Here is an 11,977-nt window from a genome sequence, read left to right on the forward strand (position 1 = left end):
GCCAAACGCAACAGGGCTCCACCAAGAGGAGGCAGGTACCTCGTGAGCGCCGGGCACTCTCCCTGCCTGGCAATGCGGCAAGTGGATGCTGGCGGGGGAGGCAGGCCTGGGGTCCACGCCTAAGGCCTGCTAAGCCGAGGCAGAACCGTGTGGGCAAAAATAAATCCCCAGATGGACAAGGCTCTGAGGGGATCAGGAGAAAATCCACATGGAAATGTTTAAAACCTATTTCCCAGAACCCTATCATCACCAGGCAGAAACCACAGCCTGCATTTACAGAACTTCCAGGCTCTCCCACAGACCCAGAAAACTTCATCAAAAACCTGTCTGAACTTTACAACCACAAACTGGAACCAGCCACAGGGCCCTTATCGGCACAGTCGCACTGCTGTGAAGACGGCATGAACCGTCAGGAACCAACTCGGGACTGATAGCCCGGCCAGCGGCCTTGCCACACACAGCCTGCACCTGCAGACTTTCCATTTGCAGAGATCTAGGAAATGGCAAAATGCTTTCTTCTTTTTGAATAGATTTTTGAATTAGCAAAACTGCCACTGGCTAGTTCACTTGTTGAAAAACAATGTTCCAATTTTATTTTAAATTTGATTAGCTTTAAACATTACCTCATTTCATTTCAGGAAAAGTTACCAAGATTTTTCTCACACACAGCCATGGTATTAAAGAGAAAGACGACACCCAAAATCGCAAAAACAACAACAACAACAAAAAAAAAAAAACCGTATCTTCTCCATGTGACTGTTCACCCAGCTCCTCACTCCAGCTGTGGAAGGTGGACCACAGTGCTGCTCGGAAGGCCCACCGCCGCGGGCACAGCCCCTGTGGCAAACCCGACTGGCCCACCATCCCCCGTGTCCTCATGTCCACATTCCCCAGGCTCTTTCTGCAAAGCTCTTCCCTTCATCCCACAGGCCGTGTCCTTGAAAACTCAGTTCAAAGACTAGCGAGAGTCAACAGAATTGCTAACGGGTGATGAATTGAGGATGACATGATTACACTATTTTCACTACTTTTAGGCATGTCTTGAAACATCCATAGTAAGAAGATTTTAAGAACAACATTCTGTTTCTTTCAAGGACCACCTGCTCAGACGTTTTCCGCACCCAGCCATGGGTTAGATGCCCTCCTTGGGATTCCCAGGCCTGCCCCATCACCCTGCCCAGATGGCTGGCTTCTCAGGCACCTGCCTCACGCCTGGCACAGAGCAGCCACCTAGGGACCATCTCCAGAATGGAACGTACGACCCACAGCAGGCCCAGTCCCCTGCTAGCTCACAGTCTGAGCCTACTGACAGTGCCCAACAAGAGGGCAAAAGTGGGCACCAAAGGCTCACCCAGCAAGCCAACTGGACAGCGTGAAAGAAACAACCAGGAAACAAAAGGGAGCGGCAGCACCTCCTCCCCGACCTCTGCAGGAGCCAGGGAGCCAACCCAGAGGGCAGTGCCAGCTGGGCACAGCTGCCCATACCTGTGGCAGACAGCGGTCCTTCCTTCCAAGCTCTTGGCCAGGGAAGACGGGTGTGGGAACCAGCATCTCGTGTGGGCCAACGGCAGGGCTGGCCACAGAGCCCCCTCCAGCAGCACCTACCCGGCATGGGGAATGACCGAAAAGCTGCCTCAGTCGAATCCAAGGCTTGGAGGGCACTGCCGCATTTCTCCAGGCACAGGACAAAAGGCACTTTTCAGTAGGGGGTGGGGGAGCTGAGGAGCAGTGCGACCCAGGGGCCCACAACTGCACTAGGCCGGCCGTACCCGGTGGCTCCTCTCCCTCATCAGCGCCCTTACCAGGCGCTGCTCCAGAGGTCCCAGCTGGGCGCCCAGCACGGATGCAGATGCCGCACTGTCTGGCAGCGTGAGTGCTGCTGTGACCCCTTCTCAGGTGCCTACTGAGTGCTGGAGACAGACCCCTCACACGTCCCAGTTACCACACGGAAGCAGAAGCTCTGAGCACTGGGTGGCTTCTGGAAGGTCACAAAGCCAAGGAGGGCCCAGCCCGGACTGTAAACTCTCCCTGTACCCCACCCACAATGAGGACGCCAGGCTTCAGGTTTCCACTGAAGGAGAAAGCAGACGGGGAACCCCATGTCTTTAAGAATTAAAAACGCTCTCAACACCTCAATAGTTCAGTAGTGGGCTAGACATGTTTTCAACAGCCCTGACACTGCCTTCAGCTTACCTAGGGAGACAGCTGTCACACTAGGGACACCAGCTCCAGGCTGCAAGTGCTGCAAGTCCATAACAAGACCACCTGAGCTGTGGGCTTCGTTCTTGCCACCAAATCAGAGCTGCCTTTCGAATGGGCACGGTTGACGACGGCGGAGCAGCCGTGGCCGCAGCCCCGGGATCTGGCTCCATCCAGCAGAGGGAGGTGGTGCGCAGGCCCTGATGGGGGAGGACGTCCACACTCCAAGCTTTTAATGCCGTTTTACGTAAGCAACACGAAAAAAACCACTAGCAGTTATTCTAGTACTCCTGGCTGGGAGCAGATTTGCATACTGAAGTAAAGCCCCAGGTTCGGGCAGGAATTTCTAGAAACAACTGGACTCCATTGTACCTGGTCTTCTTCAGCAGCCAAAACGTCTCTCAAAGTCTTTTAAGAGCCTGAAACCTTGATTTCAGTATCGACACCCAAAATACCAAAAAAAAATAAGGATTTGTTGCTTTGGAGAAGGGACCAAAGGAGGCTAATCCGGTTCTATGGGGTGATTAGGGGCTGGCCTGTCTTCCTGGTCCTGTTCTTCGGTGTTTGAAGCGCAGGATTCCTAGAACATGACCTTGGAACTGCTCCTCTCCTCACCCATCCCTGGAACGAAGGCACTGGCCCCACGGAGGACGTCATTGCCTCCCCAAATATCTGTACAGCCGAATTGGAAGTGACGCATTCTTAAGTGGACTCCTAATGGCCAGCCCTGAGGACAGAAGACAGGTTAAAACTTCAGGCGGACCCACGTTACCGATTCCACAGAGTTGGGCGAGTGGCTGGGAGACACCAGAGACCCCAGCTCCATCAAATCTCCTCTTTTTTTTTTTTTTTTTTTGAGACGGAGTCTCGCTCTGTTGCCCAGGCTGGAGTGCAGTGGCCAGATCTCAGCTCACTGCAAGCTCCACCCCCGGGTTCACGCCATTCTCCTGGCTCAGCCTCCCGAGTAGCTGGGACTACAGGCGCCCGCCACCTCGCCCGGCTATTTTTTTGTATTTTTTAGTAGAGACGGGGTTTCACCGTGTTAGCCAGGATGGTCTCGATCTCCTGACCTCGTGATCCGCCTGTCTCGGCCTCCCAAAGTGCTGGGATTACAGGCTTGAGCCACCGCGCCCGGCCAAATCTCCTCTTATGTCATAAAACCATCACACGACGCAAAGTTCTACTGCACTCAGTCCTCAGCATGCTGTTTCTGAGTGGGAAAGGAAGTAGTTGTTTTTTGGTTACTAAACCGATTTTCATACCTAATTTCATTAGATCTAAAGGCTAAAAATAGTAAATCTTTCTACTTTTTCAGCATCTCCAGATCTGCGCAAATTCTCAGGGAGACCAAGTATCAATGCCCCGCACCTGCCTCATCTGGTTCTCAGGGAGAGGCCCACCTTCCCAATCCACCCCATGGCCCTGATCCTAGCGGCGACCTGATGGCCTGAGACCAGCTGCCCCGCTCCAGAACGGGCACAGTGATGCCCCTGCAGGAAGAAGGGTGGAGCAGGGTGACCAGATTCCTGCCAGGCAAAAACCTCTAACAAATCTAAAGTCTGGCCATGTTGGTCTTCTCTGCTTCTAACACACCTTTCTGTCGAATTAAAATTTAACCCAAGGCACAATTCCATAGGCTTACTATTTTAGCCCAACCAAATAAAAATGCTGCAACATGCTTGCTCATGAAATGGTTCATCTTCTGCCCTTTAACATAGCACATTTAGAAAACATGTAATTAAATAATAAAGCTTAATACAGAGCAGCATGGGTACCGTGATTTGACAAAGTGGCATGGGCCTTACCTGTGGACTAAGCGCGGTGGCACCACAAGCACCCTGTGCAAACACAGGGGCATCCTGAGAGGGCCTCCGGTGTGGGGAACTCAGAGAGCCGCAAGGTCCCCATAAACGCCTTCCTAAAACTGGACTGCCTGAGAAGCTGCCGTGGAGAGAGTCCCAGTGCCCAGGGAGCCCCCACCTCCACCCTACCTGCCCCGCCTAGACAAGAGGAAGGCACTCTTCCCAGGCAATGTTCCAGCAACAGAGGTGTACCTGATACCAAAACAGTTCAATTATCCCTTTAATTAAGGTACCTTAAATGGGCCCCGCCCCCCAGTTCTTTGAGACCTCCTTCCAATGTAATTTTATTTTGTGCATTTAGTGATTGTTTATCAAGATCAATGATATTTATGCTTCTGTGATCAATTCTGTACTGATAATTACAATGACAAAAAACATTCTTCTGGATTATGTTAACATAGCCTAATGATCACAGAAATGTTTGAAATTGCAATATATATATACTTTTGTCACAGAGGAGTATGGAGAACAGTCCATAGGTTGGTACGATGGCTCACACCTGCAATCCCAGCACTCTGGGAGCCTGAGGCAGGAGGGAGGGTCACTTGAGGCCAGGAGTTCATGACCAGCCTGGGCAACATGGTGAAACTCCGTCTCTGCCAAAAGCACAAAGAAAAAATTAGCTGGGCATAATCCCAGCTACCTAGAGGGCGGTGGTGGGAGGATCACTTGAGCCCAGGAGGTCGAGGTTGCAGTGAGCCATGATCGCACCACAGGACTCCAGCCTGGGGGACAGAGTAAGACCCTGTCAAAAAAAAAAAAAAAAAAAATCATCCTGGGCAACACAGTGAGACTCCATCTCTGCAAAAAATAAAAATAAAAACTAGCTGGGCACGATGACGTACACCTGTGGTCCCAGCTACTCAGGAGGCTGAAGAGAGAGAATTGCATGGACCTAGGTGGTCAAGGCTATAGTGAGCCCTGATCTCACCACTGCACTCCAGCCTGGGTGACCGAGGGAAACACTGTCTCAAAAAAAGGAAAAGAAGAATGAGGGATAAAAAGACTTTCAAACGGAGCAAACATACAAGTTCACAAAGAAAAAACATGACATGTCAAGACTGTTAAGAACGGTTTGTTCATTTTATTAAAGGGTGACTAATGACAGGCATCATTAGGATATTTAACATTGGATACCTTTTAAAAAGCAATACTAGGGTTACTTTTAAATGCCAACATTATGCTAGAAATTGCATCTTTTGCAGTTGTTTAAAATTAGGACCAAAAAATTTAAACGTCAACTTAAAAACGTGTCTATTGTTTTTCAAAGTTTTTTTTTTTTTTTTTTTTTTTTTAAGATGGAGACGGAGTCTGGCTGTTTTGCGCAGGCTGGAGTGAAGTAACGCAATCTCGGCTCACCACCACCACCACCACGACCACCATCACCATCACCAACACCACCCACCCACCTCCCCTCGCCGCCCCCCTGCCCAGTTCAAGCCATTCTTGTGCTTTAGCCTCCTAAGTAGCTGGGATTACAGGCATGCACCACCACATCTGGCTAATTTTTGTATTTTTAGCAGAGATGGTTTTGCCATGTTGGCCAGGCTGGTCTCAAACTCCTGATGTCAGGTGATCCACGTGCCTTGGCCTCCCAAAGAGCTAGGATTATAGGCGTGAGCCACCGTGCCAGGCCTCAAAGTTATTTTACAGAACACATGAGCAAAAATATTTGCAGGCCTCTGCTTGACAGCAACGTAACTCTAAAAACCATTCCTAACTCACCCATCACTGACAGCAGAAGAGCTGCGTCTACGACACTCAGGCAGTCCCCCTCCCCTCACGTCTAACATGCTCTTAAGACGCGATTTCATCTCCAGCGTGGAGATGTCAAACCACTCCCCGTCGAAGAACTTAAAAAATATTCCCTTCCCATATACCAAACCAAAAACCATGCTCTTGAATAAATGTATTTCCCTAAAATGACGACTAAATTGTTGGTGACAAGGAACTTACTCGTTGTTTTCCGGACTTACAATGTCTTTTTTTTAATTTTAATTTTTATTCTTTTTGAGACAGGGTCTCACTCTGTTGCTCCGGCTGGAGTGCAGCATGGGTGTGATCTCCCCTCACTGCAGCCTGGACCTCCTGAGCTCCAGCAATCCTCCAGCCTCAGCCTCCCGAGTAGCTGGGACCACAGATGTGAGACACCGCACCTGGCTAATTTTTTTGTATTTATAGAGACAGGGTTTTGCCATGTTGTCCAGGCTGGTCTCAAACTCCTGGGCTCAGGCAATCTGCCCACCTCAGCCCCCTAAGGTGCTGGGACTATAGGCATGTGCCATCATGCCCGGCTAATTTTTGTATTTTTTGTACAGCTGGGGTTTTGCCATGCTGCTCAGGCTGGCCTGGAACTCCTGGACTCAAGTGATCCTCCTGCCTCAGCCTCCAAGAGTGCTGCGATTGCAGGAACGAGCCTCTGTGCCCGGCCTGAGTGATGTCCTAAAATTGTGCAATCAGGGTCATATATAAAAGTACAATGACCACCACACCTGACCAGGTAAGCACACTGTGTTGATCCCTCTTTATTATCTATTTCAAGGGTTTGCTATGCATTTTTCACTCAAGACGTTCCTTCCTTTGAAACAGGAAAAATTTGGTTGCCAGTCAATTCAGGTGGCTCCAGGATTTCCAGGCAGAACCCCAGGAGAAACCTCGGGGCGAACTACAAAAACTCAGAGCAAGCAGCCTAAAGAATCCCAGGGGGGAAGCCACTTTTCAATGCAGCAAATTCAGCACCTCTGGGCCAGAGTTCAGGAATGACGCTTCCTCTCACTGCCAGCAAAATCCTTCCACAGGTTTAGGAGGATGAAAGTACCGAGACCCAGGTCTGAACAACACCTCCCTCACCAGGGCCTGTGCCCAGCAGAGGTGGGAGGGTAAGATGGCCGGGCTCAATGACTTGAAAGGTTATGCAAATCCCTTCAGCTGCCTCAGGATCCCACTTCTGGACTGGCTGGCACCCTTATTCCTGCGCTGGGGACAAAACGCCCAGCACTACTTCCCACACACACACCCCTGCCCCCCGGGGCTCCCCACAGACTCTCAGAGTGAACTTGTGTTCTGGAGCCCTCACTAGACAGGAAGGTGGGCCTTGGGACGACCCTCAAAATAATGCAGCTGCAGCCCAGCCCCTCTCACTTAAGAGAAATCCCACCAGGTGTGGTAGTATGAACCTATAATCCCAGCAGCTACTTGGGAAGCTGGGGCAGGAGGATCACTTGATCCCAGGGGTTCAATACCTGCTTAGGCAACACAATGAGATCCCCTGACTCTTAAACACACACACATGCACGCACGCACACGCATGCACGCACACGCACACATGCACGCACACACATGCACACACACGCATGCACGCACACACACACACACATGCACACACACGCACGTCAAGGAGAGAGACTATAATCCCAGCACTTTGGGAGGCCCAGGTGGGCAGATCACTTGAGGTCAGGAGTTCAAGACCAGCCTGGACAACATGGTGAAACCCCATGTCTACTAAAAATACAAAAATTATCTGGGCATGGCGATGTGCACCTATAGTCCCAGCTATTCGGGAGGCTGAGGCAGGAGAATTACTTGAACCTGGGAGGCGGAGGCTGCAGTGAACCAAGATTGCACCAGTGCACTCCAGCCTGGGTGACAGAGCGAGACTCTCTCTCAAAAAATCAAAAACAAAAGGAGAGAGAGAACTACCTCTCCCTCTCACCTGACGTCCCCAAGCTACACAGCAGCTGAGCCAAAGAGAACTCAGAGCCCTTCTCTCCATCATCAGGGTTTTGTGCTGTTTCCCGAAATCTAACTAGTGGCACCAACAAATGACCCCTACCAACTGCCTTTCTGGAGCACTAACACCCACGTCGTCTGAGGTGGGGACAATGGCGACCCACCCACGGCTCTCCAAGGGCCACTCTATCCGGGATATGAAACACTAAGTGGGCTATGCGGCTGCCCTCTAAGTCTGTGGATGTTTTTAATCTTAAAATGCCTCCTCGAAAAGTCACTTGCCAAGGAGGCCACTTCATAAACACTATGAGGCCTCCACTAGCTGTTTCTCCTGTCACCTCCACCCAAATGGCAAGGGGTTGAAAATGGCGATATGACCTGTCAAGCTTCTCTTTCGGCAGGCCCCCTCCTGATCCAGAGTAGAGAAGATTCATTTCCATGAACATTAAAGAGGTCTCCCAGTCCTCTGAAAGTGCCTGATTTCACAAAGGCTTAGTTAGCATTTGATACTGGGGGGAAAAGGCCACTAGGAGCACATTTTGAAAGTTTCACATTTAAAAAGATCCTTGTTCATTGATTTTCGTGGGGGTAATTAAGCTAATCTAAACAAGGGGACCTTGTCTAGGAGCGGGTGGGGGAGGTGCAGTCGCTCAGGTCCTCTGCATGAAAACCCACTGCAGACGCCTGCTTTTGGGGTCCTCTCTCACCCCTTCCTTTCTACAAGGCTGCTCTTCAGCTGAGAGGTTTGCTCCCTCTGGTCAGATCTGTTTCCTGGCTCAGGTGGAGACAACCCTGCTGCTGGTGTTTTACTAAGTGCGCCTCCGTCAGCATAATTACGCAGTGATGAAAACCTGGGGAACCTAGGCGGCCAGTGAGGAGCAGTCCTCACCCATCATTAGCAGGAACGCGGCTTCCAGCACATTCTGGCTCCACAAATTACAGACATGACTCTGCCAGGGGTGTTCCCAAGAAGGGCACTGGCAATTTGGGGTTGTCTGCCACCTACAGTGCTTGTCAGTCACCCTCACTCGGTGTCAGGCCACGAGGCTGTTGGTCACAAACCAGCCCAGCCAGCCACTGGGCGTCGGGGCCCTCGGGAAGAGCGGGAGAGGGCACTGGGATGCACCACAGTCAGAACGCCAATCACAGCCCGAACCCCAGCGCTGCGCTCCTCCGTCCTCCCCACCTCTCTCCTGACAACACAGATACAATCCATTCACCACCGAGCAACCTTAAGATCGGCTGAAATACCTTCCTCCGCTCCTTTCCTCCATCGGGAAAGCGGGGAGCTGCCGCTGCCGCAGCCCTCTCCTTCCCTGCAGATCTGCGGGGCGGGCTGGGGAGGGATCTCAGGGCTCACGGAAAGGAGGCAGAATCCGGTTTACAGGCTTGCTCCGCCCCTCCCCCACCCCCTCCTCTCCAATAAGCAAAGTTAGAGGGTGTTACAAGCTGCAAGACACCTTGGAGCTCACCCAGTCCAATCTCTGATGGGCTTTCACGATGCAACAAGGGCCAAAGCTGCAGCACGCATCTCGGCAGGGCAGCAGGCCACTCCCCCCACAAGCCCCGGGAGGTGGCCCTGGGCAGCCTCCCCCCTCCCCGCCCTGTGAACACCTGGACCACAAAAATACACCTTTAAATACCCAGTTATGTATTTCAAACACATTTCAAACGATTTGCTTCTTTCCTTTACAGCCACTGCCACAAAAACAATTAGCCTGAATGGATGTGAAATCCTTAATGTGTAAGACGACCTAGTTCCCCAGCCTCTCTAAAAGCACATGAGTTCTTAACCGCGCCTGAGTCTCCTCCACCCGGAACCTGCACGACTGCCTCTCATCCTCAAGTGGCTTCTGCAAAACCTCTCCCAAGCATTAAATAATCTGTTTGATCTTTTAACAATAATTCAAACCTAGCAGGAAAGTGAGGATATCATACATTTATTTAAAGGTCGGTGAGTGTTACCTGCTCTGATCCCCATGCGTTACACTCCCTGACCTGTACACCAATACTCCAGCTTTTTGTTTTCTTACTTTCTCCTAAAGCCAGCACAAAATAGCAGAAGGAAAAGATTCCTACCACACTCTACCTGTCTGCCAATGACACAGGAAGGATGAGACCGTCTGGGGAATGGAAGCGCAGGGCGCTCTCAGTAATGCCAGGCAGATGCAGTGGCGCTTCTCCCCAGCAGAAATGGGCTTCGATTCAGAATCTGCCAGCCCACAAGAATCATATGACCCCACAACAATTACTTGAATCACTCATCTGGTAAACCCTCCTCGCTCTGGGTCCTAGACTGGAAAAGACAGCCCAATAACAATAATAAAAACGACAAGCCCCGTTTTGCTGGAGTCAGCTGAGGTATCAGATGGAGGTCAATGGCTAGGTCTGTGAACCTGAAGCCACACTCCATCAGTGACCCGCACTGGAGAGACAAGAAACCTCAGGCTCCTTAGGAGGTCAAGCGGCCCTTCCCAGCCCTCCCTAGCCCCCGCCTTCAAGAATCATTCTGAATAGCTAACCAGGAGGCTGGGCCCCGCGTGGATCCGCCTCCGCTGGAAAAGCCTCTGCCGGATGTGCTCCAATCCAGAGCAGGATACCTGGGGGAGGAACGGGTTAAGCTCAAAGGGGAAAGGGGCAGCGGGTGCTGAGACGCAAAGGTGCGGAGACTTCCACAGAGCAGGGACTCTGGGCTTGGATGAACTGATGCCCTGGCCTCTTTCCTCCAGGGACAAGGTCGGCCTCAGAAAATCAAGGTATCTTCAAAGGGACACAAGGGAGCACAGTGCCGATGAGACCGGGGCAGAGCCACAGTCTGGCGGTGCAGGCTGGGGGTCCGAGGTGGGGGACACTGGCTAGCAGTGCTGAGAGGGGCGTGTGTGCACTGGGGAGAGCGAAAGGAGGGGAAGAAGAAGGGGAGGGGGAAGGGGAAGAAGGAAGTGTGTTCGGTTGGGAGGACCGGTCCAGACAGGGGAGAGGGGGCCACTTCGCAAGTGGTGCATCCCTGGTTGAATTCTCATAAGTTAGAGACAGCAGGCAGGGGTTAGGAGGACAGGACAGGGTCAGGATCAGGAGTTAGAGGCGCCAGGCTCCTCTCTGGGTAGAGAAATCCGAGGAACTGAGGGTGGGGAGGACTGATGGGTGCGAAAGGGGGCCGGGTCCAAATGAAGGCGCGCGCTCCAGGGTGGAGGCCAGGGTGGGGGAATCAGAGAGGGTGCAGGGCTGGGGACCAGGGCAGGTGCAATCCGAAAAGAGGAGGCGGGAAGTAATGGGGGAACCCTGAGGAGCCAGCGCAAGCCGGGTGGGGGCAGGTCCCCTCCCCCGGAGAAGGTGCGGGTCTGCGGCTGCCGCGCGGACCCGACCTGGAGGCCGAGGCCGTGCGGGAGGTGGGGGTGGGGAGGCGGCAGGTGTCCAGCGCCCAGGTGCGAGGTGCAGAGGGCCGTGGGGTGGGCGGCTGCGGGCGGCAGGCCACTCACCTGTCTCCTCCGGCCGGGGCCGCGGGGGCGGCGGGGCGGCCGGGCCGGGCCGGGCAGGGGCGACGGGGGCGCGGAGCCCCGGGCGCACCGGGGTCGGGAGGCGGCGGCGGGTCCGGGCGGGGGCTGCTCCCTCGGCCGGCCGGCCGGGCGGTCAGTCAGTCACCGACGCGGGCGCGGAGGGAGCGCTGCGAGGCTGCGGCCGGCGCGCGGAGACAACGCCGCTTTATCGGGTCGGAAACAGCCGCTCCGCGCCGCTTCCGCTGACGCAGCGCCGGCCCCTGCGCCTCATGACTATGCAGCACCCGCCGCCGCGGGACGGGGATTCGGAGGGCGGGGTCTGCGCCGCGCGCGCCCATTGGCCTCCTCCGCCGCCCACCCCGCCCCCGAACGGCCGCCCCGCCCCTCCGCGCCCCCTGCCCCGCCCCCGCGGGTCCACGGCTCCCGCCCCCGTCTAGCCGTGGCCCCGCCCCCGGCCCTAGCCCAGCCCCGCCCCCGCCCTCCTCCCGCTACGACCCCGACCCCGGCCCCGGCCCCTCCGCACCGAGCGTCCGCCCCCTCCCCCCTGAAGAGCTGGCCCCCAATCCACCCTATCGCTCTCCGCAGCCGTAGGAGGTGGCCCCCGCCCATCCCCACCTTCTCTCCCCGCTCCTCTCGCACCTCTCTCGCAGAGGGGTCCGGCTAGCCGCGAGGCCCTGTCCCCCGGCAACACAG

At 53.9% G+C, this 11,977-nt stretch overlaps 1 protein-coding gene across 1 annotated transcript in view; it reads right to left on the reverse strand.

The window, feature by feature from the left end:
* Nucleotides 1–11,494, reverse strand: part of SLC45A4 (solute carrier family 45 member 4) — a 129,883-nt gene extending 118,389 nt beyond the window's left edge. Inside the window, exon 1 of the mRNA XM_045398758.3 lies at nt 11,267–11,494. The gene's annotated coding sequence lies outside the window, so the exon portion shown is untranslated. The remainder of the gene's footprint in view (nt 1–11,266) is intronic.
* Between the last annotated feature and the right edge of the window lie 483 nt (nt 11,495–11,977).

The sequence above is a fragment of the Macaca fascicularis genome, chromosome 8 (assembly GCF_037993035.2).
Source record: "Macaca fascicularis isolate 582-1 chromosome 8, T2T-MFA8v1.1".
In the NCBI taxonomy this organism is placed as follows: Eukaryota; Metazoa; Chordata; class Mammalia; order Primates; family Cercopithecidae; genus Macaca; species Macaca fascicularis.